The sequence below is a fragment of the Oryctolagus cuniculus genome, chromosome 2, assembly GCF_964237555.1.
Source record: "Oryctolagus cuniculus chromosome 2, mOryCun1.1, whole genome shotgun sequence".
In the NCBI taxonomy this organism is placed as follows: Eukaryota; Metazoa; Chordata; class Mammalia; order Lagomorpha; family Leporidae; genus Oryctolagus; species Oryctolagus cuniculus.
This window is the reverse complement of record NC_091433.1, coordinates 177,995,474-178,022,057: the sequence shown is the minus strand read 5'-3', so window position 1 is coordinate 178,022,057 and position 26,584 is coordinate 177,995,474. Positions and strand designations below refer to the sequence as shown.

Here is a 26,584-nt window from a genome sequence, read left to right as displayed (position 1 = left end):
CTGTTCTTCCCATAGGGGCTTGATGCAGTTTTCTGCGTTAGGGAGTAGCTGGGGAACCAGCTACAGGCAGGCTTCGGGCCTGTCCTGGACACCTGCTCACTGCCCGGATGCTGCAGGGCTCTCTGGTTTCCTGTGAGCACACAGTTGGGGCACGTGGAAGATCTTGGAATTGAGTGAAAACTTTCCTTGTGTATGGCATCTCTGGCTGTTCAAATTTACATACTGATTCATATTTGGTTTTTAAGAATTTGTTAAAATTGTAGCTGATTTCCTCGTGTACTCTTGTATAGTGGCCACTTCTTTTTCTGTGACCCAGCAAAGCTGAGATAGTTTGTGTGCACAGTCTTTCCTTGAAGGAGCACATCCCTGTAAGGAGGTGAATAGGATTAGCTTGGAATTTCATGAAATTTACTGGGTTAGAATGAAATGTACTTGGCTGCCTTGTGACTTTAACTCTTTGTTAAGCCAGGAGTTTTGGTTTTTACGTTTAAGGGTGTTCTTTTCAATGGGGTGGGGACAATATCCTCTTGTGCGCTGTAGTCTCAGTGGAAGTGCAGCTGTGTGGTTCTTGACAAGCTGCGCTATTTCAGACTTCTGTTGGTGCCCATCCTCTGTCATCTTTCCCTTTCCTTTCATGGATCTCTTAAACATTTCATCATTTAGGATTCAACTGATGGGGCTGCTTCGTTCAAGAATCCTTCTTCCGTACCACTAGGTGGAATGGAACGTTTCCCGACTTGCATCTCTTACTTTTTTGCAGGCCAGTTGCAGCCCTCAGTGCAGCCTCTACCCTCACAGCTATGCTTCCACTTTCAGGGGTTGGGACTGTAGTGGTTTGATAGGTTTTAGGTAGGGTCATGTAGTAAACTTGAGATTAACATATAAAGTGAAGTACAAGGGAGCTCATGTGTATTAATAGAGTGAAAAATTTTTGAAATCACATCACATGGGTCCTTCCTTCCTTCCTTCCTTCCTTTCTTTTCAAAGATTTATTTATTTGAAAGGAAGAGTTAGGGAGGGAGGGAGGGCGAGAGAAATTTTCCATCCACTAGTTCACTCCCCAAATGGCTGTAAAAGCCAGGGTTGGGCAAAGCTAAAGCCAGGAGCCAGGAGCCTCGTGGGGTTTCCCACATGGACAGTAGGGGCCCAAGCACTTGGATCATCTTCTGCTGTCTTCCCAGGCACAGCAGCAGGGAGCGGATTGGAAGTGGAGCAGCCAGGACTTGAACCCGTGCCCATATTGGATGCTGGTGATGCAGACAGAGGCTTAACCCCCTGTGCCACAGCCCCAGCCCCTCTTTCTTTCTTTTAAAGATTTATTTTTATTTACTTGAAAGGCAGAGTAAGCGAGAGAGGTGGAGAGACAAAGAAAGAAAGATCTTTCCACTGGTTCACTCCCCAAGTGGCCTCAATGGCCGGGGCTGTGCCAGGCTAAAGCCAGGAGCCGGGAGCTTTTCCCAGGTGTCTCAGCTGGGTGCAGGGGCCCAAGCACTTGGGCCGTACTCTGCTACATGGTGCAGCAGCAGGGAGTTGGATCAGAAGTGGAGTCACCAGGACTCAAACTGATGCCTCTATGTGATTCCCAGCATTTTAGGCAGTGGCTTAACCCAGTGTATCACAACTCCGGCCCCATCACATAGGTTTCTTGTACTGTTTGTTCTACAGTTGCTGCTTTTGAGTTATTTCAGAAATAAGACAAATTCACAGAATCTGATTTTTGAAAAAAAGGGATTCGTCATACAAACTGTATATTCACATGATGCAATATCATAGAGCTTTTTTTTTTTTTTTTTTTTTTTTTTTTTTTTTGACAGGCAGAGAGGATAGAGAGAGAGACAGAGAGAAAGGTCTTCCTTTTGCCGTTGGTTCACCCTCCAATGGCCGCCACGGCTGGTGCGCTGCAGCCGGCGCACTGTGTTGATCCGAAGGCAGGAGCCAGGTGCTTCTCCTGGTCTCCCATGGGGTGCAGGGCCCAAGCACTTGCGCCATCCTCCACTGCCCTCCCTGGCCACAGCAGAGAGCTGGCCTGGAAGAGGGGCAACCGGGACAGAATCCAGCGCCCCGAGCGGGACTAGAACCCGGTGTGCCAGCGCCGCTAGGTGGAGGCTTAGCTTATTGAGCCCTGGCACCGGCTATCATAGAGCTTTAACAAAGAATGAAGAAAAATGGAAAACCATCCAGGATGTACTGGAATGAAAAAAAGTAAGGTATAAAACTGAATATTTTTGTGTAGGACAACAAGATAAGATTGTATTTATAATTTAGCGTATTTGCATACAGAAGCTCTGTAAAGGTATATAAGAAACTAAGTAAAGGAGTGGACTGCATTTGGATAATGTAGGAATGAAGCTTCCCGAATGTTTTTCTTTTTATAGCTTTTCAATTTTTGAATCATTAAAGTAGTATGTATTGAAAAAATGAAAAAGAATAAGGACCAGCATTATGGCATAGCAGGTAAAGCTGCTGCCTATGATGCTGGCATCCCACATGGGCACAGGTTGGTGTTCTGTTGTATGGTAGGGTGACTAAATATAATCTGCTGTATATTTTTCTAAAGAAAAAAAGCTAGAAGAAAAGATTTTGAATGTTTTCACCATAAGGAAATTATAAATGTTTGAGGGGATTCATATATTTATTTTGATTTGGACATTACAGAATGTATTTATGTGTTGAAATGTCACGTGGTACCCCATAAATATGTACAATTTTTATGTGACAACTAAAAATAAAAAACAACTGGGCTTTAAATAGTGACAGCCATTGGGGTCACATTTCTTTTCTTTTTTTTTTTTTAAGATTTTTAAAAAATTTATTGGAAAGGCAGAGTTACAGAGAGGCAGAGGCAAAGGCAGAGAGAGAGAGAAGTCTTCCATCCGCTGGTTCACTCCTCAAATGGCTGCAGTGGCTAGAGCTGGGCCAATCTGAAGCCAGGAGCCAGGAGCCTCTTCCAGGTCTTCCACACCGGTGCAGGGGCTCAAGGACTTGAGCCATCTTCTCTTGTGTTCCCAGGCCTTAGCAGAGAGCTGGGTCAGAAGTAAAACAGCCAGGACTTGAACCCATATGGGGTGCCAGCACTGCAGGCTGTAGCTCTACCAGCTACACCACAGCGCTAGCCCCAAGGGTCACATTTCTTAAAAAGGCTGTGTCTGTGATGACCTCACTGTTTGGTGTTCGTTTGAGCTAAAGTAGGAAGATTCCATAATACCATTAATTTGTTCAAACCCAGTGACTCAGGAGTAGACGGTAGCCATGATATTAGGCGCTCCTTCATCCCAGAATTATCTGCTGCTGGGAATCCTATTACCTCTTACAGTTCCATTTTACCCAAAACCCAGTCCGAAGGTCACTGCCACTGGGGGACTTCAATAGCTCTGATGAGTGAGCTAGCAATTATGGGCCCCATGCCCTCGTGGAATACAGATACAAGCCTCAGTTTGCTACATACTGCCTTTGAGGATCTGAACTTTCTTAAAGCCAGTAACTATCTCTTGTCCACTTTATATATAATTTATTTATTATTATACCTTTATTTTTTTAACCATACTAGTGGGAGGAATGGGAATTGGCACTTCTTGAACAACTAAGTTCTTCTATGTAAGAATCTGTGCTTACGGGGAAACAGTCATGTGTCATGGTATCTAGAATCTATAGTTTTTAAACGTGTCTTTCTTCTCATTTAGATCTATTCACACTAATGGAAATGTAACTGGAACTGATTTGAATGATATGATCAAGGACCATCAGACAAGATCATGCTGTAGTTACCTTTGCTTCCAGATGAAGGCACTGACTCATCAAGTTTCTACTTATTCTAAGGTATTTGAAGCACAATTTTACATTGACCTCTTGATATAATATTAACTTCTTTTTAATTTTTATTTTTAAAATATTTATTTGAAAGGCAGAGTTAGAGAGCAAGAGAGAGAGGGAGAGAGATCTTCCACCTGCTGATTCACTCCCCAAATGGCTGCAATGACTAGAACTGGGCAATCTGAAGCCAGGAGCTAGGAGCTTCATCCTGGTCTCCCACATGGGTGCAGGGGCCCAAGCACTTGGGCTGTCTTCCACTGCTTTCCCATGCACATTAGCAGGGAGCTGGATCAGAAGTGGAGCGGTCAGGACTTGAACTGGTGCCCATATGGGATGCCAGTGCAGCGGCTTAACCTGCTACACCATAGCGTTGGCTCCTAGTTTCTTCTTTTTTAATTTTATTCAAAAGGCAGAGTTACAGAGTGTGTGTGTGTGTGTGTGAGAGAGAGAGAGAGATCTAGAGAGAGAGAGAGAGAGAGATCTGTTAACTAGTTCACTCCCCAATGGCTGGGCCAGATAGAAGCAGGAGCCAGGAACTTCTTTTGGGTCTCCCATTTGGGTGTGGGGGCCCAAGCATTTGGGCCATTCTCCACTACCTTCCCAGGCACGTTTTCAGGGTACTGGGTCAGAAGTGGAGCAGTGCCCATATGCGATGCCAGCATTGCAGGTGGTGGCTTTACCCACCATGCCACAGTGGGTGACTAGTATTAGTTTCTATGTATAGATTTTGTAACCAGTTATGAGAGTACTTCAGAAAGCTCATGGAACATGGAGTTAAAAGTTAATTTTGGAGCCAAAAATTTTTGAAACCAAAAAAGAGTTTTTCTATTATATTCATTTTCACAAATCTTTTGGAGACCTTTTGTATGCATGGATATCAAGATTCTTTTTGAACCTAAATAAGCTGAGCTTAATTACATTTCCCACAAACTTTTTGAAGCATCCTTTAGAATAGTTAGCTTTTAGGGGCAGGAGTTTGGTCAGTTAGGTCACTTGCATGCATCTCATATTAGAGTACTTGGGTTCAAGTCTTGTCTTGATTCCACCCTCATGCTACTGAATTGAGTTGAAGCTCCTGGCTTCAACCTAGCTTTGCCCTGCCATTGCAGGTGTTTGGGGAGGGAACCAGCAGATGAGAGCACTCACTGTGTGTTTCTGTCTCTGTCTCTGCTGCAGTAAAGGAGTAGTGTGCTTTTAGATAAGGGTTCCCATTCCTCCTTCCTCTCATTAGATACACTGGCTATAAAAAGGTCCAGATTTTAAAGGGAGATATTCCTGAGATAATTAGAAAATACTGTCAGTTATAAGAAATATAGTGAGTACAGATTAAGATTCCGTAAATTATATCAGAAGAACTGGAATAAACTAGTATCAGTAATTATTCCATTTATGTCCTGACCCCGAGATGAGCAGCAGTGCAGCACCGAGAGCTTGCCCACATGATTCTGAAGACTTTAGTGGTTGTCCTTTAATTTGGTTTGAAACTCTTCTCTCCTCTTCTCCTAAACTTCTTGAGAGTTTTTGATTTCACTGAGATGTATTACAGTTACCACCCACAGGCCGTCCCTGCTGGACTTCCAGCATCTGATAATTTCATTTCCTCCGGACCAGAGAAGTAAGATCTGTGATTAAAGAGTCAGGTGACACTTGGAGAACAAGGGGTTTGCTCACGTTAAAAACTACATAAAACAGCTGAAAACAAAAAAGAAATGTAGTAGCAACAGAAAACAAAAATAAAAATAGTCCTCTCAATTTTTCTAAAATACACATAAATTCCAAACAGGGTAGAATTAGGTGTTTTATTTAAAGATATATTAATTTTCGCTAGTTTTCCAGATAGGCAGAAAGTATAGAAAGAAGCGGTCAAAGTTGGTTTCTCTGTGTATGTTACAGGGGTTGGTAAATTAATATCTTGCTGGAATGTAAAGAGGTGTAAAGCTGAGAAAGATGTATCATTCTTAGGAAAAATGTAAATTACTAGGATTCTTAATTTCATTTTCTTCTGTTTTGGGACAGCAATGTGTAAGGAAATAATTCCAGAAATAATAAGAGTTCATGATACTGGAAATCCCAGCTGCCTCAGTTAAAATAAGTGGGTTATCTCCTTGAAGCGGGTGGTGCAACTCAGCAATTCTTGCCTAAGGAAAGTTGTCTCAGATCAAATAGCAGATGAGAAAGAGGCTGCTTTGATGGGAAGTTTTAAGACTTCTCTGGCAGAGAGTACTCCGCTTTTCTTAGTGTCATTGGTGGAGTCATCAAATGGTAATCATTGTTAAATATATGATTTGTCTTATTACCAGGACCATTTTAGTTATTTTTTTAGATATGTATTTTAGGGCTGGCACCGTGGCTCACTTGGTTAATCCTCTGCCTGAGGTGCCAGCATCCCATATGGGCGCCGGTTCTAGTCCTGGCTGCTCCTCTTCTAGTCCAGCTCTCTGCTGTGGCCCTGGAGTGCAGTGGAGGATGGCCCAGGTGCTTGGGCTCCTGCACCCTCATGGGAGACTGGGAGGAAGCACCCGGCTCCTGGTTTCGAATTGGCACAGCGCCGGCCATAGCGGCCATTTGGGGGGTGAACCGATGGAGGGAAGACCTTTCTCTCTGTCTCTCTCTCTCACTGTCTATAACTCTACCTGTCAAATAAATAAATAAAAAATAAGTAAATAAAGATGTCTTTTGTTCTTAATTTCATTTAAGGATATCATTGGAATGCTCAGGCTTTGTAAAGAATGATTCTAGGTATGTGAAGAGACAGATTATTCTGTAACTTCATTATGAATAAAGTTGAAGACATCTGTTACTCAAAATGTTTACTCTCTGGGGCTAGAAAGACTAAATATATCTGTGTTAAACCATTTATATACAGTTGTAAAGTGAGCACATAAAATTTGTAATTTAGAATCCTATTCTAAGTAATACTTTTCAGTTCTGTAGTCAGACCATAATAAAGATTAGAGAACAGGAAAGTTCTGATCAGTTGAATTTGCTAATTGGTTGTAGTTGTTGACTGCTTGTAGTTTTGCTTGTGAAGGTATCACATAGCCTGAATTAGGTTGCTTTAATCCTTACATTAGTAATTTCTCTCACTATCTTGTGATCCCCATTCTTTTGCAAGCTTTCACAAAATATACCCTATTCATATTTGTTATTTTCCTTTTTAAAAATGAAGAAAAATGAGACTGACATTGTGGCATAGTGGATTAAACCACTGCCTGTGATGCTGGCCACCCAAATAAGCACTAGTTCAAGTCCTGGCTTCTTCACTTCCAATTGAGTTCCCTGCTTATGACCTGGGAAAGCAGCGGAGGACAGCCCAAGTCCTTGGGCCTCTGCACCCACATGGGAGACTTGGAAGAAGCTCCTGGCTCCTGGCTTTGGTCTGGCCTAGCTCTGGCCTTTGTGGCCCTCTGGGGAGTGAACCAGTGGAAGGAAGACTCTCTCTCTCTCTATCTCTTTCTATCTCCATCTCCATCTCTCCATCTTCTCCTCTCTCTGTAAATCTACATCCTTTCAAATAAAGTTTTTTTTTTTAATGAAGTAGAAATTTCATAAGCTTGTACTTGAAAATTTTATATAATACAGGTATTTTTTAAAAAGATTTATTTATTTATTTATTTATTTGAAAGCCAGAGTTACACAGAGAGAGGGGAGCAGAGAGAGAGAGATCTTCTGTCCACTGGTTCACCCCCTAGTTGGTTGCAATGGTTGTAGCTGCACTGATCCGTAGGCAGGAGCCAGGAGCTTCTTCCGGGTCTCCTACGTGGGTGCAGGGACCCAAGGACTTGAGCCATCTTCTGCTGCTCTCCCTGGCCACAGCAGAGAGCTGGATAGGAAGTAGAGCAGTGGGGACTTGAACTGGCGCCCATATGGGATGCCAGCACTGAAGATGGCGGCTTTACCCACTATGCCACAGCGCCAACCCCATACAATATAGTTTTGATGCAGAGATGGGGGCATTAGAGCTCCCATCTGCTGATTCAGTCCCCAAATGCCCAAGAGCCAAGTACCCAGTTAAGGTCCCCATGTTGGGGAATGTTAGGGGCTCAACTACTTGAGCCATCATCCTACTGCCTCCTGTGCACATTAGCATCAAGCTCAAATGAGAGTAGAGCCAAGGCTAGAACTCAGGCACTGGTGATACGGGATGTAGAAGACTCAAGAAGTGACTCAAGTGCTGTGCCAAGTACCCATCCCTATATAATATATTGGAATAGAATCTTCTTGTAATTAATTTTGAGAGGATTTGACATTTGGAATTTATGGGATTTTATTGTCTTGAAGGGATTAGAGCAAAACAAAATCAATATTTGAGAAGATAAATTAAGTACCTGGAACATTTGTAAGGTTATATGTCCTGTATTATAGTTTCCATTAAGTTAAAAGGTGAAAGTACTTTTTCTGGATTCAATAAAACACTTGAAAATAAATTGTAACCAGGTATATTTGGGTATTCCCTTGCTGTAGTTCTCTCTGTGCTGTGGTGAACGCAGCACAAATTTTGGCTTTTGTATTGGATGCATCCTGAACAACTGAAATTACATTGCTTCATTTCCTTTTTTATAACAGTTAATTTTTAAGCTTGTTATGAAGAATGAAGTACAGTGAATAAAATAATATAAATAATGCTTTTCAGTATGAAGTTAGTGAGCATTGTTGCTAAAGACTGAGAAGACCACACTACTCACGTATTATTTGGAGGTACCCTTCTCATAGCAAAAAGCAAGTCAATTCACACGACTACTGAGGAGCTTGTAAAACCAGTTTCAAAGTTAATGACAAATATTATGCTTGGAGAGAAAGTAAAATGAGCTTTTGGCAAAAATCCCTTATCAAAGGCATACCATCTGGAAAAGCAATTACTGTCATGTGTGCATGCTTAGTGGATATTTTGTTTTTCAGTTGAGTGGAAGTAGTGACATACAGAAGACACACAGGCCTTTGATATAGGTGCGTTACAGTTTATCACTAAAATCACTCCAGCAGGAGAGGCTTTTGTTTTTGTTTTGTTTCCCTGTTGTTGTTGGTTGGTGATTTTTTTTTTTAAAGCCATATCCTTGAAAAGTTGCCTTGGTTCCTTTTGAGCAAAGCATGAATAATTTGAGCGCCAGAAAGGTTATATTGCTTTTTGAATAAAAGAGGTTGCCCCAAAAAATCATTCCATATCATTCTTTTCATAGAGAATTGATGTTCAGTAATGTGATAATAAGATAGTGTTGAAGAAAGAGTAAAAATTGTGATATAAACCATTTTTGGACATCAAAACTACACTGTTAAGAGTTTTGTGAAGAAATGGTCAGCAGTGATAGATAAATAAATACTTGCTTACTACGGATAATGCCAATCTCATGATTTCAAGGAGCACAATTTGCCACGTATCTATTATTTCAGATAGAGTGAACTTATGACTTTATACTCATAATATCTTAAGCTTTAGTGTTAAGACATGAGGATTTTGTAAAAGTATGAATTACGGTGCAAGATAATTCAGTCTTAAGAGTTTGACCATTTCCCCATACTTGATTCATTTATCAAAGGGAGAAAAAACCAGGGAATTTTTATTGTGCATGTTTAAAAACCACATCCAAATTTTGAAATAGAACATGAAGAAATACTTTCCAGAGCCAAAATACAGGCAGAGCGTAGACTAGGAGTCTTTCTTGTTCCAGCCTCTCAAACTGAAGCGTTTGACTTCCAGCATTGAGTAGGATGTGCTTTTTTTTTTTTTTTAAGTATTCAATGGAATGCTGAAAGTAGATTTCAGTGAGGAATTTTGTGATAATTTCTGGGTCTGTGTTCAGTCATAATAACCAGACTGTGTAACACAACTGGTTTATAATTTATAATTGGGAGTTTTTAATTTAGTAGGAATAAAGAATAAAAAAGAAACCAGATGCTATGAAAATTGGCTTATAGTTCCATCTGATTCCAAACCTGCGGTCTTGAACATCTTGGAATGAAGTTACTAACACTAATGGGACTGTGGCAAAACACGCAGGTGCTTGGCAGCATGGGCTGTGGCTGGCCAAAGATGAGGTCTTGGTTATCAGTAAGTGTAACTGCAATACAGTGAATCTTACTGGACTTCTTGAGCTGTGTGTTCATAATGCTCCGTAAAAGACAAGTTCTTTAGAAAGGAAGGGGAGAGTATGGTTATCTTCTTAGAGTAGTATCTGAGAAATACATGAAATCTGTTCTTTATATTAATAACAATATTTTTTTATTTGACAGATAGAATTAGAGAGAGAGAGAGAAAGGTCTTCTTCCGTTGGTTCACCCCGCAAATGGCCACTACGGCCTGCGCACTGCACCAATCCGAAGCCAGGAGCCAGGTGCCTCCTCCTGGTCTCCCATGAGGGTGCAGGGGTCCAGGCACCTGGGCCATCCTCCACTGCCCTCCCGGGCCACAGCAGAGAGCTGGACTGGAAGAAGAGCAACTGGGACTAGAACCGACACCCATGTGGGATGCCAGCGCCGCAGGCATAGGATTAACCAAGTGAACCACGGCGCTGACCCCAATAACAATTTTTAAAAAGTTAAAAAAAAGAAACCCTTTCTTTGTGCTAGTTGAACCAATGATACTTTAGGTTAACCAAACTGTTGATGAGGTGAAGTTTCTTTTCTCAGAAGCATGCCAGAAGAGTGATAGAATAGAATATCACATGTTGTATTGAATTCCTAGGCCTAAACAAAGATCATAAGTGCCTGCTAACATTACAGGAAAAGAGACAACCAGATATTAGATTTCTCTTCATGAAAGTTCACAGGAAAGCTAGGACGTATCCTTGCCAAAAATTGAACTTGAACCTGAAACCAACCAAACCCCTACTGTAACTGCCAGTGTACAGAAACACAGAAGACAGAGAAACTTACGCAATGATATCATGGGATACAGTCAACAAAATGCACAGTATGGGAAACTCCTAGGGATGTATCACGTGGTTTTTCTTCAACAATCATGGAAGGAAAAAGAAATGGAAGAGGAAACCTTAGCAGTGTTTGGGCTTTATTTGTGTCCAGATTTTAATAAATACTCATGAAATCAGAAAAAAAAATTTTTTAAAGATTTATTTATTTGAAAGAGCTACAGAGAGAGGTAGAGACAGAGAGAGAGAGAGATCCTCCATCCGCTGGTTCACTCCCCAGATGGCTGAAACGGCTGGAGTTGGGCTGATCTGAAGCCAGGAGCTTCTTCCAGGTCTCCCACATGGGTGCAGGGGCCCAAGCACCTGGGCCATCTTATACTGCTTTACTACGCCATAGCAGAGAGCTGGATCGGAAGAGGAACAGCTGGGACTAGAAGCGGCACCCATATGGGATGCTGGCACTGCAGGCCAGGGTGCCACAGCACCAGCCCCGAAATCAGAAATTTGAACACTGGATATTTGATATTAAAGAATTATTGTTGATTTTTAGGTGTGGTAATAGTATGTAGTTAACTTCTAAAAACTACTGGGGTAGGTGTTTAACCTACTGGTGAATAAGCCAGTTAGGACAACTGTGTTCCACATTGGAGTGCCTGGGTTTGATTCCCGGCTCTGGCTCTTGATTCCAGAATGCAGAACCTGGAAGGCAGTAGTGATGGCACAAGTAATTGGGTTCCTGCTACCCACGTGGGAGATCTGGATTGAGTTCTTGGTTTTTGGTTTTGGCTGTTGCAGGCATTTGGGGAGTGCATCCATGGTTGGGATCCCTGTCAGTCTCTGCTTCTCAAATACATATGTACATACTTATATATATATATATATATATATATATATATATATAATATGAAATTTATTTTTAAAAGAGTCATTATCTTTTACAGACAAATGTTGAAATATTGGTAGATGCAAGGATATGCCTGAGATCTGCTTCATCATTATCTAGAGTACAGGGGAGGCTATGGGTGGAGGTTAAACAGGGTGGCCTTGGGCTGCACGTTGTTTAAGCCATACACACTTAAGCTTTCCAGGGTACTGATTGGGAGAGAGGAATTCTTGATAATTTTCTTTAAGGTTTTTTGAAAACTTCTGTAAGAGAATGGTCCAAAAAGTACACATTTTCTCCTTGTTGGCTTAAAATAACTTGCACTGTGGTGTACTTTGGGTATTCAAAAGCTTCATGAAAAATGTATATTAAAAAAGATGCATGGATTCCAAAAGATTTTTGCACCAAAGTAAACTTATCTTTTAACTTAATTAAATGAATTTCCTTATATTTAGCAACCTAATAAATTTTTGTCTATTCTTATTCTTAAATATTTTTAAAAGATTTATTTATTTGAAAGGCAGAGTTACAGAGAGAGAGAGATCTTCCAGCTGCTAGTTCACTCCCCAAATATCCACAGCAACAGGGTTAGGCCAGGCTGAAGCCAGGAGCTGCATCTGGGTCTCCCACATATGGGCCCTCTTCTGCTGCTTTCCCAGGCACATTACTAGGGAGCTAGATCAGTATTGGATCAGCTGGAACACAAACCAGTTCCCATGTGGGATACTGTATCTCAGGCTCTGGCATAACCTGTTACACCACAACACCAACCCCCTGAATTTTTGTTTCTAATAATTTCTTGAGTCTCTTAGGTGTTTTGTACAGAAAATCCTACTTCTACACACAAGTTTGACGGTAGAGCACTTACTTTTTGACAGCTTCTATTTTAAACACTTTATTAACTCATTAGGGTCCTCACAAGGACATAAATTTTCCAGAGGTTACTTGGCTGGTATGTGGTAGGACGTTCTGGCCCTAGAGTCTCTGTTTCCCTAATTTTTGTGTCTCTTAAGACTATTTAGTTTTAATCCTTGATTTTAATCTTTATACTTTTTCTTTTGTTTGTCTTTGCGGGCTGGCCAAGGAGTTCAATCTCTAAAGACCATTTGTAATTTTGATTTTGAAAATCATCTTAAAATACAAGACGCTCACTAGAAGACTGAAAGCTTAGCCTGCAACCACAGAATAATGTGCATTATATATAACAGTACCTAGTGTTTCTTATTTTTGTTTGTTTTACATTTCCCACCTGATCTGTAAGCAACTTATTCACAGCTCATTTTATTTCCAGTTACTTGTTGATTTTATCCATCCTCTTTGCTCGATTTCTTTGTAATTCTTAGATAAAACTACTCTTTCCTCCTCCTGAACCCTTACATCTGCCCTGTAATTACTTCCTACTTGACTCTACATGGGTAACATGAGGTGAAGTTAGGCATAGACTTGGTGCACCGTTTAGCACATTTATCTGGTATATATACATTTTGGTTTCAGAGGCTAAACTACTTTGTTTAAAGTTGATCTTTACTCTTCTACCTTTTAAAATGGGGAGGAGAGAATATGGCCTAGTTTCCTCATTAAGTCCTAGGCCCAGGACAGGTGGGGAAAATGTGATAATGTGTTATGATGGTTTAATGAGTAATCTCTGTGTTCTCTGCAAAAAAAAATTTTTTTTATAATAGTCCCTGAGTTTGAGAAAGTTTCCTGACCAAGTTAATTGCCAAGAGAATATTTGACCATTAGAAAGTGGGGAGGGAGGAACTTAAGGGAAAATGTGGCTTGTCCCAACTTTGTGGAACTTTTGGTTCCTTGTTAGTCAACTGCAAAGAGATGTAACAGTAAGATAGCTCAGCTTTTTGAAAGGAGGCATAGCGGCTCAGTAAGAGAAAAAGCTTTTGCCTTCATCCCCAAGAGAACGAGATGGGTCTTAATTCCAGGCAACTTTTTCCTGCAGCTTTTGGAAGTTGGCTGTGAATACCTGGTGTGGGTAGTGAAAAAGTGTTCTACTTCTCTGTGCTTTACTCCCCTTCTCCCTCCAGGCGCTCTGCAGCTGTTGTTTAGGTGGCAATGGCCTGAAGCAGTAACTAATGGCATTTTTGAAATTGATGTTAAGGTATCTGGAAGCTGAAACCTGGGGAGGCACTTGCGTTTCTTGCCTTTCTTGAAGCACTGTTATGATTATTCAGTAGCACAGCTGTTGAAATTGCATAGTCAGTTACTTGAATGTGTTAAAGAAGGGGGTTTGCTCTTCCGGGGCGCTGGTAATCACAGAGATAAAACATATTTTTGAAGAATAAGATAAATATGAAGGACAGAATCTCACTCTTCTGTGATCATGAACACTGAGAGAGGAGAGATGAAATGCTCTCAACTTGAATCCGTATCCTGTGGAAAGTGATATGCAAGAAGAAGCATCCTTGAGAGGTGCGCAGTATCACTTCTGTTGTGCTAGTTGGTGAAACATCGAGATATAGTAGTAGTGAAGGTCTACACAGAAGGAGGGATGAAATAGATTTAAGAGAAAAGAAAGCTGATATGAGAAAAACAAAAATATGCTAATAGCTAATATTTAATGATAGTTATGCATTGGCACTGTGAGAACTACAAAGAGAATTCAAAGATAAGTTTATTTTGGTGCAAAAAGTTGGAAAGTCCATGCAGTTTTTTTGTTTATTTCCATGTTTCTTTCATCTTTCATGAATGTTTTGAAGACCTTTCACCTGTTTTCAGAATTGCAGGTTATTATTGCATCTGTTGTGTGTATAAGGAAACAAAGTTGTGGTAAGAGCAAGATTAATTCATCACTTTATTTGGGGGTGAAACCAAGGATGAGATCAGAACCTGAAGCTTAATCAGAATTTAAACAAACTACAAATGCATAGATTGGGAACATGAGGGATTTTAGGAATTTCACTCTTTTAGTATAAGTTTACAATATGATAGGGCTTTGGAAAAGTTATTTTAATCACATATATTAGTTGTATACTGTCTTATAGTTGTTAACATATTACTTAATAGTTAAACTACATTTAAAGATTTTTGTGAAAAGGGGGCACTTTGTTAGCTCTTCCTATGTTGTTTAATATGAAATTACTTTTAAATTATTTTATCACTTTAGCTTTCCCAAATAAAAATGAAAATGGGGGCCGGCGCTGTGGCTCACTTGGTTAATCCTCCGCCTGTGGTGCTGACATCCCATATGGGCGCCGGGTTCTAGTCCCAGTTGCTCCTTCCAGTCCAGCTCTCTGCTTTGGCCTGGGAAAGCAGTGGAGGATGGCCCAAGTGCTTGGTCCTCTGCACCCTCATGGGAGACCAGGAGAAAGCACCTGGCTCCTAGCTTCGGATCAGCATAGTGCCGGCCGTGGCAGCCATTTGGGGAGTGAACCAAGAGAAGGAAGACCTTTTTCTCTGTCTCTCTCTCTCTCACTGTCTATAACTCTACCTGTCAAATAGATTCTTTTAAAAAATGAAAATGTAGTTAACATGAGAATGAACTTAAATATTTTGAGAATTTCTTAACATTTTTTGAAATTAGAAATTTCTTACATTACTAAGGACTACTCTGGGTATGTTGTGGCACAAGGAAATTAAGCCATTGCCTGTGGTGCCCACATCCCCTGGGAATACTTGGGATGGAGCCATCAGTTTGGATATCACTTTGTGCTAATGTACCTAGGAGGGAGCAGATGATGGCTCAAATGCTTGAGTCCCTGTGATCCTGGTGGTATACAAGCATGCAGTTCTTCACTTCAACCTGCCTTAGCCCTGGCTGTTGACAGGCATTTGAGGAGTGAACCAGCAGATGGGAGATCTCTCTCTCTCTCCCTCTCTCTCCCTCTCCCCCCCTCTCCCCCTCTCCCTCTCTCCCTCTCTCCCTCTCTCCCCCTCTCCCCCTCTCCCTCTCCCTCTCCTCCCTGCCCCCACCCCCAACTTCATTGCCTATTACAGATCTGGTAAGTTAAATATAAAATAAGATGCAGAATTGACAGTCTGTTCTTATTCTTCATATTGTATGGGTACATTTAATGCTAGTAAAAATTGAAAACCTGAAGAAAAATGGTATATAAGATGTACATTGCTGACAATGGGGTTTACTTAGTTTAAGCTTTCATTTAAATTTAAGGTTAAGTATACTTTTTCAGTTGACCATGCATAGAGGGGCCGGCACTTTGGCGCAGTGGATTAAAGCCACGGCCTGCAGCGCCGGCATCCCATATGGGTACCGGTTCAAGTCCTGGCTGCTCCTCTCCCAATCTCGCTCTCTGCTACGGCCTGGGAAAGGAGTAGAAGATGGCCCAAGGCCTTGGGCCCCTGCACCCATGTGAGAGACCCAGAAGAAGCTCCTGGCTTTGGATCAGCACAGCTCCAGCTGATGTGGCCACCTGGGGAGTGAACCAACAGATGGCAGATTAAACCACAAAGAAAAACCTCTATAAATTCCAAAAAACCTGAAACTGTTTTGTCCGTTCTCTGACTCAACAGAAGTCTAAAATGCGTGACTGTAGCCACTTGGAAAAATCAAACAGAAAACTTTTAAAAATATTTAACAGATCAAATATATAATAACTGATTGTTTAGCAAGCTGTGATGAGACTCAAGCTAAGACTGTGTTTAGTAGTAAATTCATAATCCTAATTAACTTCACTGTTGATAAAGAAGCAAATGTACTAAGCACTCAGTATCAGAATTTAGTAAAACAAAATCCAACAAAATATATGCCTAGCAGAAAGGGAGGATGTTAATAGATAAAAGCAGACACAGGAATTAAGAAACATAAACTGTAGAAATGAGTAATCTAAGAGTTCTTTCTTAATGTAAAAACCACAATATATGGCAGATCTTATCAAGGAAAAGGTAGAAAATTAAAATTAGAAAGCTTAAGGGGGATATAAAAATAGGAAGTTTTCTTTTAATTGTTAAGGAGCACTTCTAACTCCAAGCCAACTTGTTTAAAATCTCTCAGATGAATTATGGAACACCCAAACCAATTTAAGAAAAAAGAAAATTTGAGTAAACCAAAACCATCAAAGGAAATTCAAAGAATTTTCTCCAAAAGTTAGTTCTGGTTGCCAAGGAATTCTTTCTGGCTTTCAAGGAACATATAATTCCTGGTGAGAATTGTTCTACAGGTTATAAAAAGATTATAGAAATAGGCCTCATTAATGTTGCAAAATTAGTATGAATCTTTTTGACAGTGGTTTGGGAGATGAGATTCTTTTGGGAGGTGTTGATTACTTTTTCCTTTAGTTTCTACTGTATGCATAGATTTTGCTTGAAATTAAGACAGTTGAGAGAAAAACAGCCAGAAATTTTTAAACTTTAAAGATGTATTTTATGTTTATTAATATACTTACCATTATTGACATTCTTCATTCTACATATCCAGATTTTGATGTGGTGTTCTTTTCCTTCTGCCTAAAGAATTGTTTCTTTTAGTGTGCCTCTGTTGGTAGTGGATTTTCTTCAGTTGTTTATGTAGGAATATTTCCATCATCATTTTGAAATAATTTGAAATATATTTTATGGGTATAGAATTTTACATTTACATTTTTTTCTTAGAGTAGGTTAACTATGTTGCTTTATTGTTTTCTCCTTTATCTAGTCTTTGATGAGAAGGCGATTGTCTTGCATACCTTTGTTTTTTATGCATTGTCTTTTTTTCTCCCTCACACCTTTTCTTAATCACTAGTTTTCAACAATTTGATTGATATTACTTGGTGTGGCTTTGTTTATTCTGTTGAATTTTGTTGAGTCTCCTGGATCTGTGGGTTTATGGTTGATAGCATTTGAAAAACAATTTTCCATTGTTTCTTCAAATATTTTATCCCCTTCCCTCTAGTTTTTGAACCTCAACTATAGTTATGTTAGCTTGATTTTATTTCAATGCATATCATTGGTGTTGATTGTCTAGTTTTTAATTAATCTCTCCAGTGTATTTTTCATTTCAGGTGTTGTATTTTTCATCTTTAGACGTTCCATTTGGGCCTTAATAAATATTTTCTTTCTCTCTTAAACACTTTTTATTATCTTTCTTGGGCATATTGAATATACTTATAGTAGTTCTTTTAACTTTTGTCTGCCAAGTTCTTTGTCAGTATTGTCAATATGCATCATTATCCTTTCAATTGATCATATTTTCTTTTTATTTTACATGCTGGGTTTTGTTATATTCCTTTAAATAGTGCTGATTTACACTTTGTCTTACAGTTAAATTTTTTTAGATCACTTTGATGCTTTTGGGATTTGTTTTGTTTTGAGGAAGTTTTGTTAGTGGGGTATAGCAGTGCAGTGAACAGCCTTTTTTTTTCCCTTGGGCTAATTTAAAAGTTGATTCCCTTCTGAGGACTTTATATCATTCTCATGTATTATGAAGTCCTTTCATTCTGCTCAGTGGGAATACAAACTATTCATAGCCTTTTGTGAGTTTCAAGAATTCTTTGGCCTATTTTTTTCCAGCATCCTTTCCCTAACCCCAGGTAGTTTTTTCGTACATTACAGATCAGTACTCCTGCAGATCTTCAGAGTGCTGTCTCAGTCTGTGGGTCCCTTCTCTGCTCTGCTATTCTGTGAATTCTGGCTGCCAGGAGCCCCCTGAGTGTGGCTGTGACCTCACCTCTGAGATTTACAGGCTTTTTAATCACCCTTCCTCCTGTCCCCACATGGCATTCTGGAAACTTTTTCAAGGCTGTGAAGTTGGGCAATTGTAGGGTTTACCTATTCCCCTCCCCTCCTTTTTCTCAGGGATCTTATTGCTGCTCTGTTTTTCAATGTCTGAAAACTTTTTAGATTTGTTTTATCCAGTTTTCTGATTGTAGAAGTTAGATAAATCTCATCCCTATTACTCTTCCATTGCTCTTTGTGGAAATTCTTGATTATCTTTCCCTCCTCCTTTTTCTGTAGGTTAAGATGTGAGCCCAAGGGGCCGGCGCCGTGGCTCACTTGGCTAATCTTATGCCTGTTGCGCCAGCACCCCATATGGGCAGCGGGTTCTAGTCCTGGTAGCTCCTCTTCCAGTCCAGCTCTCTGCTGTGGCCTGGGAAAGCAGTGGAGGATGGCCCAAGTGCTTGGGCGCCTCATGGGAGACCAGGAGGAAGCAACTGGCTCTTGGCTTCGGAGCGACGAAGAGCTGGCTGTAGCGGCCATTTGGGGGGTGAACCAATGGAAAGAAGACCTTTCACTCTGTCTCTCTCTCACTGTCTAACTCTACCTGTCAAATAAGTATTTAAGAAAAAAGAATGTGAGCCCAAGTAAAGGACCAAGAAACTAGTCCTGTTTTCTGTTTCTGGGGTGTACATGTAACTGAGGTAGGGGAGTTTCTATTTCCCTGTGGTCCACATGCTTGGATGATAAACAGGTAACTTCACTTGTTCGATCCTCTCTCATTTTTATTTTATTCAGTGGTAGCGAAGTTGATAGGAATTAAGATATAGCAAGTCCTGGTCTAATACCACATAGTTTTAATAAGTTCTCATTACTCTTAACCAAATTACAATCTATATTTATTTATCTTATCTCAGCTTGTATTTACTGCTAATTTTACCAGATTTTCCAGCTATGTTATTTGCTGATTCATGTCATTTTCCCACTGGGTTGTATTTTTTTCATTCATCATGTTTTTCTCATCACAATTACCTTTAGGATCTTAGAAGGGTTTATGTATGGCATCTTTCATTTTGGTTCCTGCTTCTCAGTTGATGTTTTCTTGTACTCAAAGTAAGCAGTGAAAAAATGAGTAACTGAGTAGATGTGAATATTCATACACACATACACACAGTGCCTTTTCTCAATTCTGAGACTGTTAATTGTGATATTTGACATATATTTAATATGTTTTAGGAAAAACTAAGAAGAAACATCTATATTTAAAAACTTTTTAAAAGATTTACAGGCACAGTGTCATTCGTGCATCTTCTGTGTCATCTGAGACCGAGTGTGATCCTGCGCGTTCTGCCGTGCTGCTCTCCTTACCTGTGCTCGCTGGCCTGGGCTCCTCACGTGTTATGACTGCTGGTATAGTTTCCAGTCCTATGGGAAGTGCTTGGAATTCAACTGCTTTGCTTTTTTGGCTCAGCTTATGGTTTCAGTTTTTCTATAGATAAACCATGAATTAAATAACTTCCTTTTTGAGTCAGCTGGAAACTTGACAGATTGATATCCACCACTTGGGTGATAGTACTTCATAAAATGCAAATTGGTCACACCAGTGTCTTCCAGCTCTGATAATTCTGTGATCTATTTTGAGAGACTGCAATTTCTGCTGCCTTTAATTGCCCTTGCTTGGCTTGCAACAGACAACTTTTGCATCACAATGTCTTTTTATTTCAGTGCTTTATCATAGTTCAATCTTTCTGAAAACATTTTCAAGCAAGTTAGACTTTCAAATTTAAGTTAAAATGCGACTGTAAATGCGTGTCTACCTATCAGTGAACTCAGCTGTGGTCGTAGTTGGCTAAATAGTTAGCTTCTAAGGGAAGGTATTTCGCATAGGTTTACACACTGGGATGCTGATACCTTCTTTTGCTTGGCTACTGGTAGAATTTTTGGATTTAAATTCTGATACTTTTTAGTTTCAGAAACCTAAAAATAACTATTTTAAGGAAAATGAATATGTTCAGAATTAAGAAAACATGGTTTAAGAATTTTAAACATTTATTTGAAAGGCAGACAAACATGCATGCACACAGGAAGAGAGATGGAGGGAGGAGTAGAGGGGGAGAGAGAGAAAGAGAGAGAGAGAGAGAGAGAGCGACAGAGCTAGTTATAGTCTCCCATCTGCTGGTTCACGTCTCCGATCCCAACAACATTAGCAGGGCTAGATCAGGCCGAAGCCAGGAGCCTGGATCCCAGTCTGAGTCCTCCACGTGAATGGCAGACAGCCAAGTTCTTGTCGTTCATACCACCTTCTAAGGTGCAAATTATCAGGAAGCTAGATTGGGAATGGAGCCAGGGCTCGGACCTCGGCATTCTGATACGGGATGTGTGCATTCCAGACAGTGTTTCAGTCACTGCACCAAATGCTTGTACTAATTTAAGAGTTTAATATACTGTAAGCAAGGATAAAATTTGTCATTGATAGAATTGTTTAATAAGTTTTGAGATGGTTAGATAGTAGTTAGAAAAGTTCCTGTTGAGTGTATCCATATGCAAATGTTATATTTAACTTTTTAAATGGCAAAACCGGTGAAACTACAAAGGATAATCTTATTAAGATGATGAAAAAGTGATTGTGAAAAATTGAGCCTGGGGCAGGCATTTGGTGCAATGATTTAGACACCTCTTGATAACCACATCTCATATTAGACTAGGTTTTAGTCCTGGCTCTGCTTCCTGTCCCACTTCCGGCTACTGCACACCTTGGGAGGCAGCAGGTGATGGCTGCAGTAGTTGGGTCTCTGCCACCCACACTGGGAGATCTCCATGGAATTCCGAGATCCAGGCATGGCATCAGTCTGGCCCAGTTTTGGCTGTTGCAGGCATTTGGGGAGTGAGCCAGCCAAAGGAAGATCTCTCTCTGTTTCTTTCTTTTTTAAAAAATTTATTTGACAGGTAGAATTACAGACAGTGAAAGAGAGAGACAGAGAGAAAGGTCTTCCTTCCATTGGTTCACTCCCCAAATGGCCGCTACGGCCAGTGCTGCGCCAATCTGAATCCAGAAGCCAGGTGCTCTTCCTGGTCTCCCATGTGGGTGCAGGGGCCCAAGCACTGCTTTTCCCAGGCCACAGCAGAGGGCTGGACTGGAAGAGGAGCAACTGGGACTAGAATCAGTGCCTATGTGGGATGCCCGAGCTGCAGACGGAGCATTAGCCTAGTGCGCCACGGTGCCGGTCCCCTCTCTCTGTTTCTACCTCTGTCCGTTGCCCTGCCTTCAAATATAGAAATAAAAAAAAATTTAAACTTTTTAAAAAGCATACTGGTGAAGAAAAGCATCACAATAAAAACTAAAATAAGAGGGAAAACATTTACAAATATGTCCTTAAATGATTACTGTGAATATTACAGAAATATTTACAACACTAAGATTCCAGTAAATAAATTGTTAAAGGACATTACCATTAGGTCAGAAGGTGATGTAGACCAAACAAATATAAGAGAAAGAGTTCAACCTCATTGGTAAGTAAGACAGTAGTTAGTAACTTTTTCATACTTATTGAGTAACCATAATAAAGAAATCCATAGAGAATCAAGTATTGAATTGTTTTGGAATTGGAACAGCTCATTTGGAAGGTAGTGTGGTAGTATAGAAGCCTTAGACATATCCAAGGTCATTGATTTAGTGATCCTTCTTTTGGAAATAATCTTAATAAAAGGTCCAAGGAGTAAAGAAGTTGCTTTAGAGCTATGGTCACAGTAGTATTACTTGTAGTAGTAAAAATTAAAGATAATCTTATTGGTCAACAGTTGAAAATTTGGTGTGTTATATCTTAATACTTAGCTAGTTCATATTCATTGTTTATAAGTATAAACACTCTGGCGTCAAAGACTGTATATTTTTGTTCACTGTTGTAAAGCCAGTGTCTATAACTTGGCATTTAATTATTACTCAACAATGATTATTTTTTGAAATGAACAAATCAATGCGATAAATTTTTAAAAAAGATTTATTTATTTATTTGAAAGTCAGAGTTACACAGAGGGAGGAGAGGCAGAGAGAGAGACAGAGAACAAGGACTTCCATCCGCTGGTTCACTCCCCAGTTGGCCACAATGGCTGGAGCCACGCCTATCTGAAGCCAGGAGCCAGGAGCTTCTTCCAGGTTTCCCATGTGGGTGCAGGGGCCCAAGGACTTGGGCCATCCTCTACAGCTCTCAGGCCATAGCAGAGAGCTGGATCAGAAATGGAACAGCTGGGACTCGAACCCGTGCCCATATGGGATGCAGGCACTGCAGGTGGCAGCTTTACAGAATCTGTTTTCAAGTACTTTAATGAGTATGTGGGATAGGAACAATTTGATTGGTGAAGAGTTTTTTGGTGAATTTGAACTGGGGTTTTTAGAGTTTAGTAGGGTTTTATTAGGATCCAGGAGTTGGGAAATGGAACCGAGGAACAGGTATCAATCTGAGGCAAGGCCTGATGGTGGGAAGTGACCAGCAGGGGAGGCAGAAACTAAGGCATAGATAGGGTAGGATCCCAGTGGAACTGTGAATCCAGTTGCTTAGGTAAGACCGTTCTGCAGTAGGGGAAGTCACTGATGGTTTGTCAGCAGAGCTTGACATTGAAAGAGCTGTATGATCCAAGGAGTTCATCTGGCTTTGGTATATGACAGGCGCAGTGAGATGAGATTAAACTGTGTTGGAAGGAACTAGAGCTTCATGTAAGAAGTTCAGCTACAACAATTGTTATGAAGCTGTTAGGTTTTTCATATTGAATTGTGCACTGTGCACTGATAATTTGTTTCTTTGCACTAATGTTTTTTATTAAATAGTTTTATGAGGTAAAGTTGGTTATGTGAAAGGATGGTGTTATTATAAGTTTAATATAATACAGGAAAATTTTACCTAAATCTTTTTTTTTTTTTTTTTTTTTTGACAGGCAGAGTGGACAGTGAGAGAGAGAGACAGAGAGAAAGGTCTTCCTTTGCCGTTGGTTCACCCTCCAATGGCCGCCACGGTCGGCGCGCTGCGGCCGGCGCACCGCGCTGATCCGATGGCAGGAGCCAGGAGCCAGGTGCTTTTCCTGGTCTCCCATGGGGTGCAGGGCCCAAGCACCTGGGCCATCCTCCACTGCACTCCCGGGCCACAGCAGAGGGCTGGCCTGGAAGAGGGGCAACCGGGACAGAATCCGGCGCCCTGACCGGGACTAGAACCCGGTGTGCCGGCGCCGCTAGGCGGAGGATTAGCCTAGTGAGCCGCGGCGCCGGCCGGCCTTTACCTAAATCTTAAGTTTAATATTTACAAAAACATTTAGGGTTAAAATAAAACTGTCTTATGAGACATCTGTTGAATTTTGCCTCACAAATTTGTAATTCTTCCAGCCCTGATTTCGTTTTTTTAGTTTTCCTTCTCTTCATTGAAGATTGAATAAAACTATGTCAACTATCACTGTTTATTCTGTCAAAAATAGTGCTCTAACATATTTTTAAAGTTATTACCTTCTAGGGGAGAATCAGACTTTTCAGTTTTATCTCTAGGACTTTATGAAAAAGTTTTGTTTTTTTGTTTTTTTTTTACCCAAGAACTGAACATGTTAGTGGCATCTGGGCAGTGAAAAATGACATTTATAAGGCGGGCTGTTATGCTGAATTAATGTCCTGAAATTTATTTAGAATAAACTAAGAAGAGGCTTTAAAGGAAAACCAATTTATTGCTTGTTATTGTGCAAAACTAATTCTGCATTGTAGAAAAATATCATAAATTATCTTTAGATAAAACATACACAGGTTCTTTCCAAAAGCAGCAGGCATTTTATCAAGCAGTTGAACAGTGTTTTTGAACATTAATGTTTAAAATTCAGGATTAAAAATTTAAATACAAGCTTTTGATGGCCAAATGATGAATTTTTAGTTGAGCTGGCAATTAAATTAATTGTTTGAATAGCAGTTTAGAAGACTGTACCCAAGTGCCTACCTAAATTATTTTGTATTTTCAGGTTTGGAGGTTGAGCTGGAAAGGGCTTTGCAGAGTAGGTGGTGTCTTGTCTTCTCCGAATCCTGAGACAATAATTATTGATAAAGTATGTACTGTTCACTCTGCATGGCAGATGCTGGGTTTGCACACATGCATAAGACATGGTCTTTTCCTTAATGTGCTAACAGTTGTTTATAAACTGCATAACAAAATAGAGATAAAGGTAATAATAGTGTGCTGTGGAACATAGAGATTAATGTGGAGAAGGGACAGGAGTAGGGAGGAGATTAGAACTTTACAGTGGATGGGTGGCATGAGGAGATACAGAAGAGTTTTCTTCTTGCTCATTAAATATAAATAAGTATTTTGATCCTTTAACTGGTAGGTATAGAGAAAAGCCTTGTTATATCTCAAACCATTTTTCATATAATTCATTTAGGATCCCTTTAAATATTAAAGTATAAGTTGTATGTACTACAGAGAGTTATGAAGAAGCATTTTGGGATAATGGAAATGTTTTTGGTGGTGATGATACAAGTGTTTGCATTTGTCAAAACTCATTTCACTGTACTCTTTAATTAGGCACATTTTATTGCATATAAATTTTATTTGGATAATGTTGTAGTATAAATGGCCCATCCTCCAAATTTCTATCTAATTTTAAAAACTGGGTTCTAAGGAAAAGATTTTCAGCTCTCCATTCTCAAACTAAATAATACAAGATAATGCACACATATAAATCATACATGAGAGAAGAGAATATGTATGATCCGTGCTTTCATTGAACCTGTTTTTAATGGAGGAAGGAGATAATCAATAAAGAAAAAAATAATTTCAGAAAATTAGGTGCTGTGAAAACAATAAGCCAGAATACTGAGTCACATAGTCATCTGTGTTTCAGAATTATTATCATTTTAGATGGGACGGTCAAGTGGAGCCTTCATAAGGAGCCAGCCATTCCTGCAGCTTGTTAATCATATTCTGCAAATCTGATGGATATTGAACTCAAATTTAAATATAGAACTAAGACTGAATATCTCTGGGAATTACAATTATGCTTATAGAATATAAATGTTGGAAACTTGAATAAGATAAAATAACACATTGTGTATAGGAGATATGGGTATACTTTTCTCAGTTTTTGTAGCCAGGATCCAGGAAGTACCTTCTAAATTAGAAATGTAGGGGCTAGCTTGTGGCATAGCAGGTTGAGCTGCCACTAACCAGCATCCCACAGCTGGCCCCAGTTCAGGTCCTAGCTGTTCCACTTCTGATGCAGCTCCTGGCTGATGCACACAGGAAAGCAGTGGATGGTGGCTTAAGTGCTTGCTGCCCTGCTGTCCATGTAGGAGACCTGGATGGAGTCCCAGGCTCCAGCTTCAGCCTGTCCCAGCCCAGCTGTTGCAGCTGTTTGGGGAGTGAACCAGTGGATGGAAGATGATCATTCTCTTGCTCACTCTGTCTTTCAAATAAATAAATCTTAAATTTAAAAAAAAAATGAAATGTGAAACAAAAGGTACAAACAGTGATGCCAACCTTTTATTGGTTCATGATACTCTTTTTTCTTAATATAAAGGAATCTTCTTGGCTTTTACCGTTTCTCTTGAGCAGTCTATCATTTTAATTGTCCCTCTGTTTGTTTCTGGCTGCTTGAAAGATTTTATTTTCTTTGTCTTTTGTTTTCAGAAAACTATTATGAATTGTGTTTATTTTTATTTCTTTCTTTCCTTTCCTCCTCCCCTCCCTCCCTCTTTTTGGTCTCTCTTTCTCTTTCTTGCTTTCTTATTTGAAAGGCATAGTTACAAAGGGAGAGGGATATTCCATCCTCTGATTCACTCCACAAATGACCAGAACTGGCCAGGCCGAAGCCAGGAACTTCATCTGGGTCTCCCATCTGGGTGGTAGGGGCCAGGTCTCTGCTTTCCCAGGCACATTAACAGGGAGGTAGATTGGAAGTGGAGCATCTGGGGTATGATCTAATGCTCATGTGGGATGCTGGTGTAGCAGGCAGTGGCTTAATCTGCTGTGCTACAACACTGGCTTCTGTGTTTGGATTTCTTTAGATTTAATCTGTTTGCAGTTTGCCCAGCTTTTAAAACCCATTTATTATTATTTTTACCAAATTTGGAAGATCAGCCATTATTTCTTCAAGTATTTTCGGTCCGTACTCTCTTCCTTTTTTGAATTTTGATCAAATAAATAATTGTTCTATAGGTTCCTGAGGCCCCATTTATTATTTTTTCAATCTTTTGTTTTTCTGTTGTTCAAACTGGATCATTTCTATTGATCCATTTTCAAATTCCCTGGTTTGTTCTTGTGTTATTTTCATTCTGCTTTTGGATCATTCTAATGAATTTAATTTTGGCTATTAGGCACAGAATCTTAAAAATGTTCGGCTCTAAATTTCACTTTGGTTCTTTTTTGTATCTTATGTTTCTTTGCTGAATCTTTCTGTAGTTTTGTTC

At 40.0% G+C, this 26,584-nt stretch overlaps 1 protein-coding gene across 10 annotated transcripts in view; it reads left to right on the top strand.

Annotated features, from left to right (window-relative positions):
• NCOA1 (nuclear receptor coactivator 1) overlaps positions 1 to 26,584 on the top strand; it is a 262,467-nt gene that overhangs the window by 57,795 nt on the left and 178,088 nt on the right. For all 10 annotated transcript variants that reach the window (XM_051843198.2, XM_051843199.2, XM_070069364.1 and 7 more), the window contains one exon: positions 3,681 to 3,816. The gene's annotated coding sequence lies outside the window, so the exon portion shown is untranslated. Of the gene's footprint in view, positions 1 to 3,680; positions 3,817 to 26,584 lie in introns of those variants that run through there.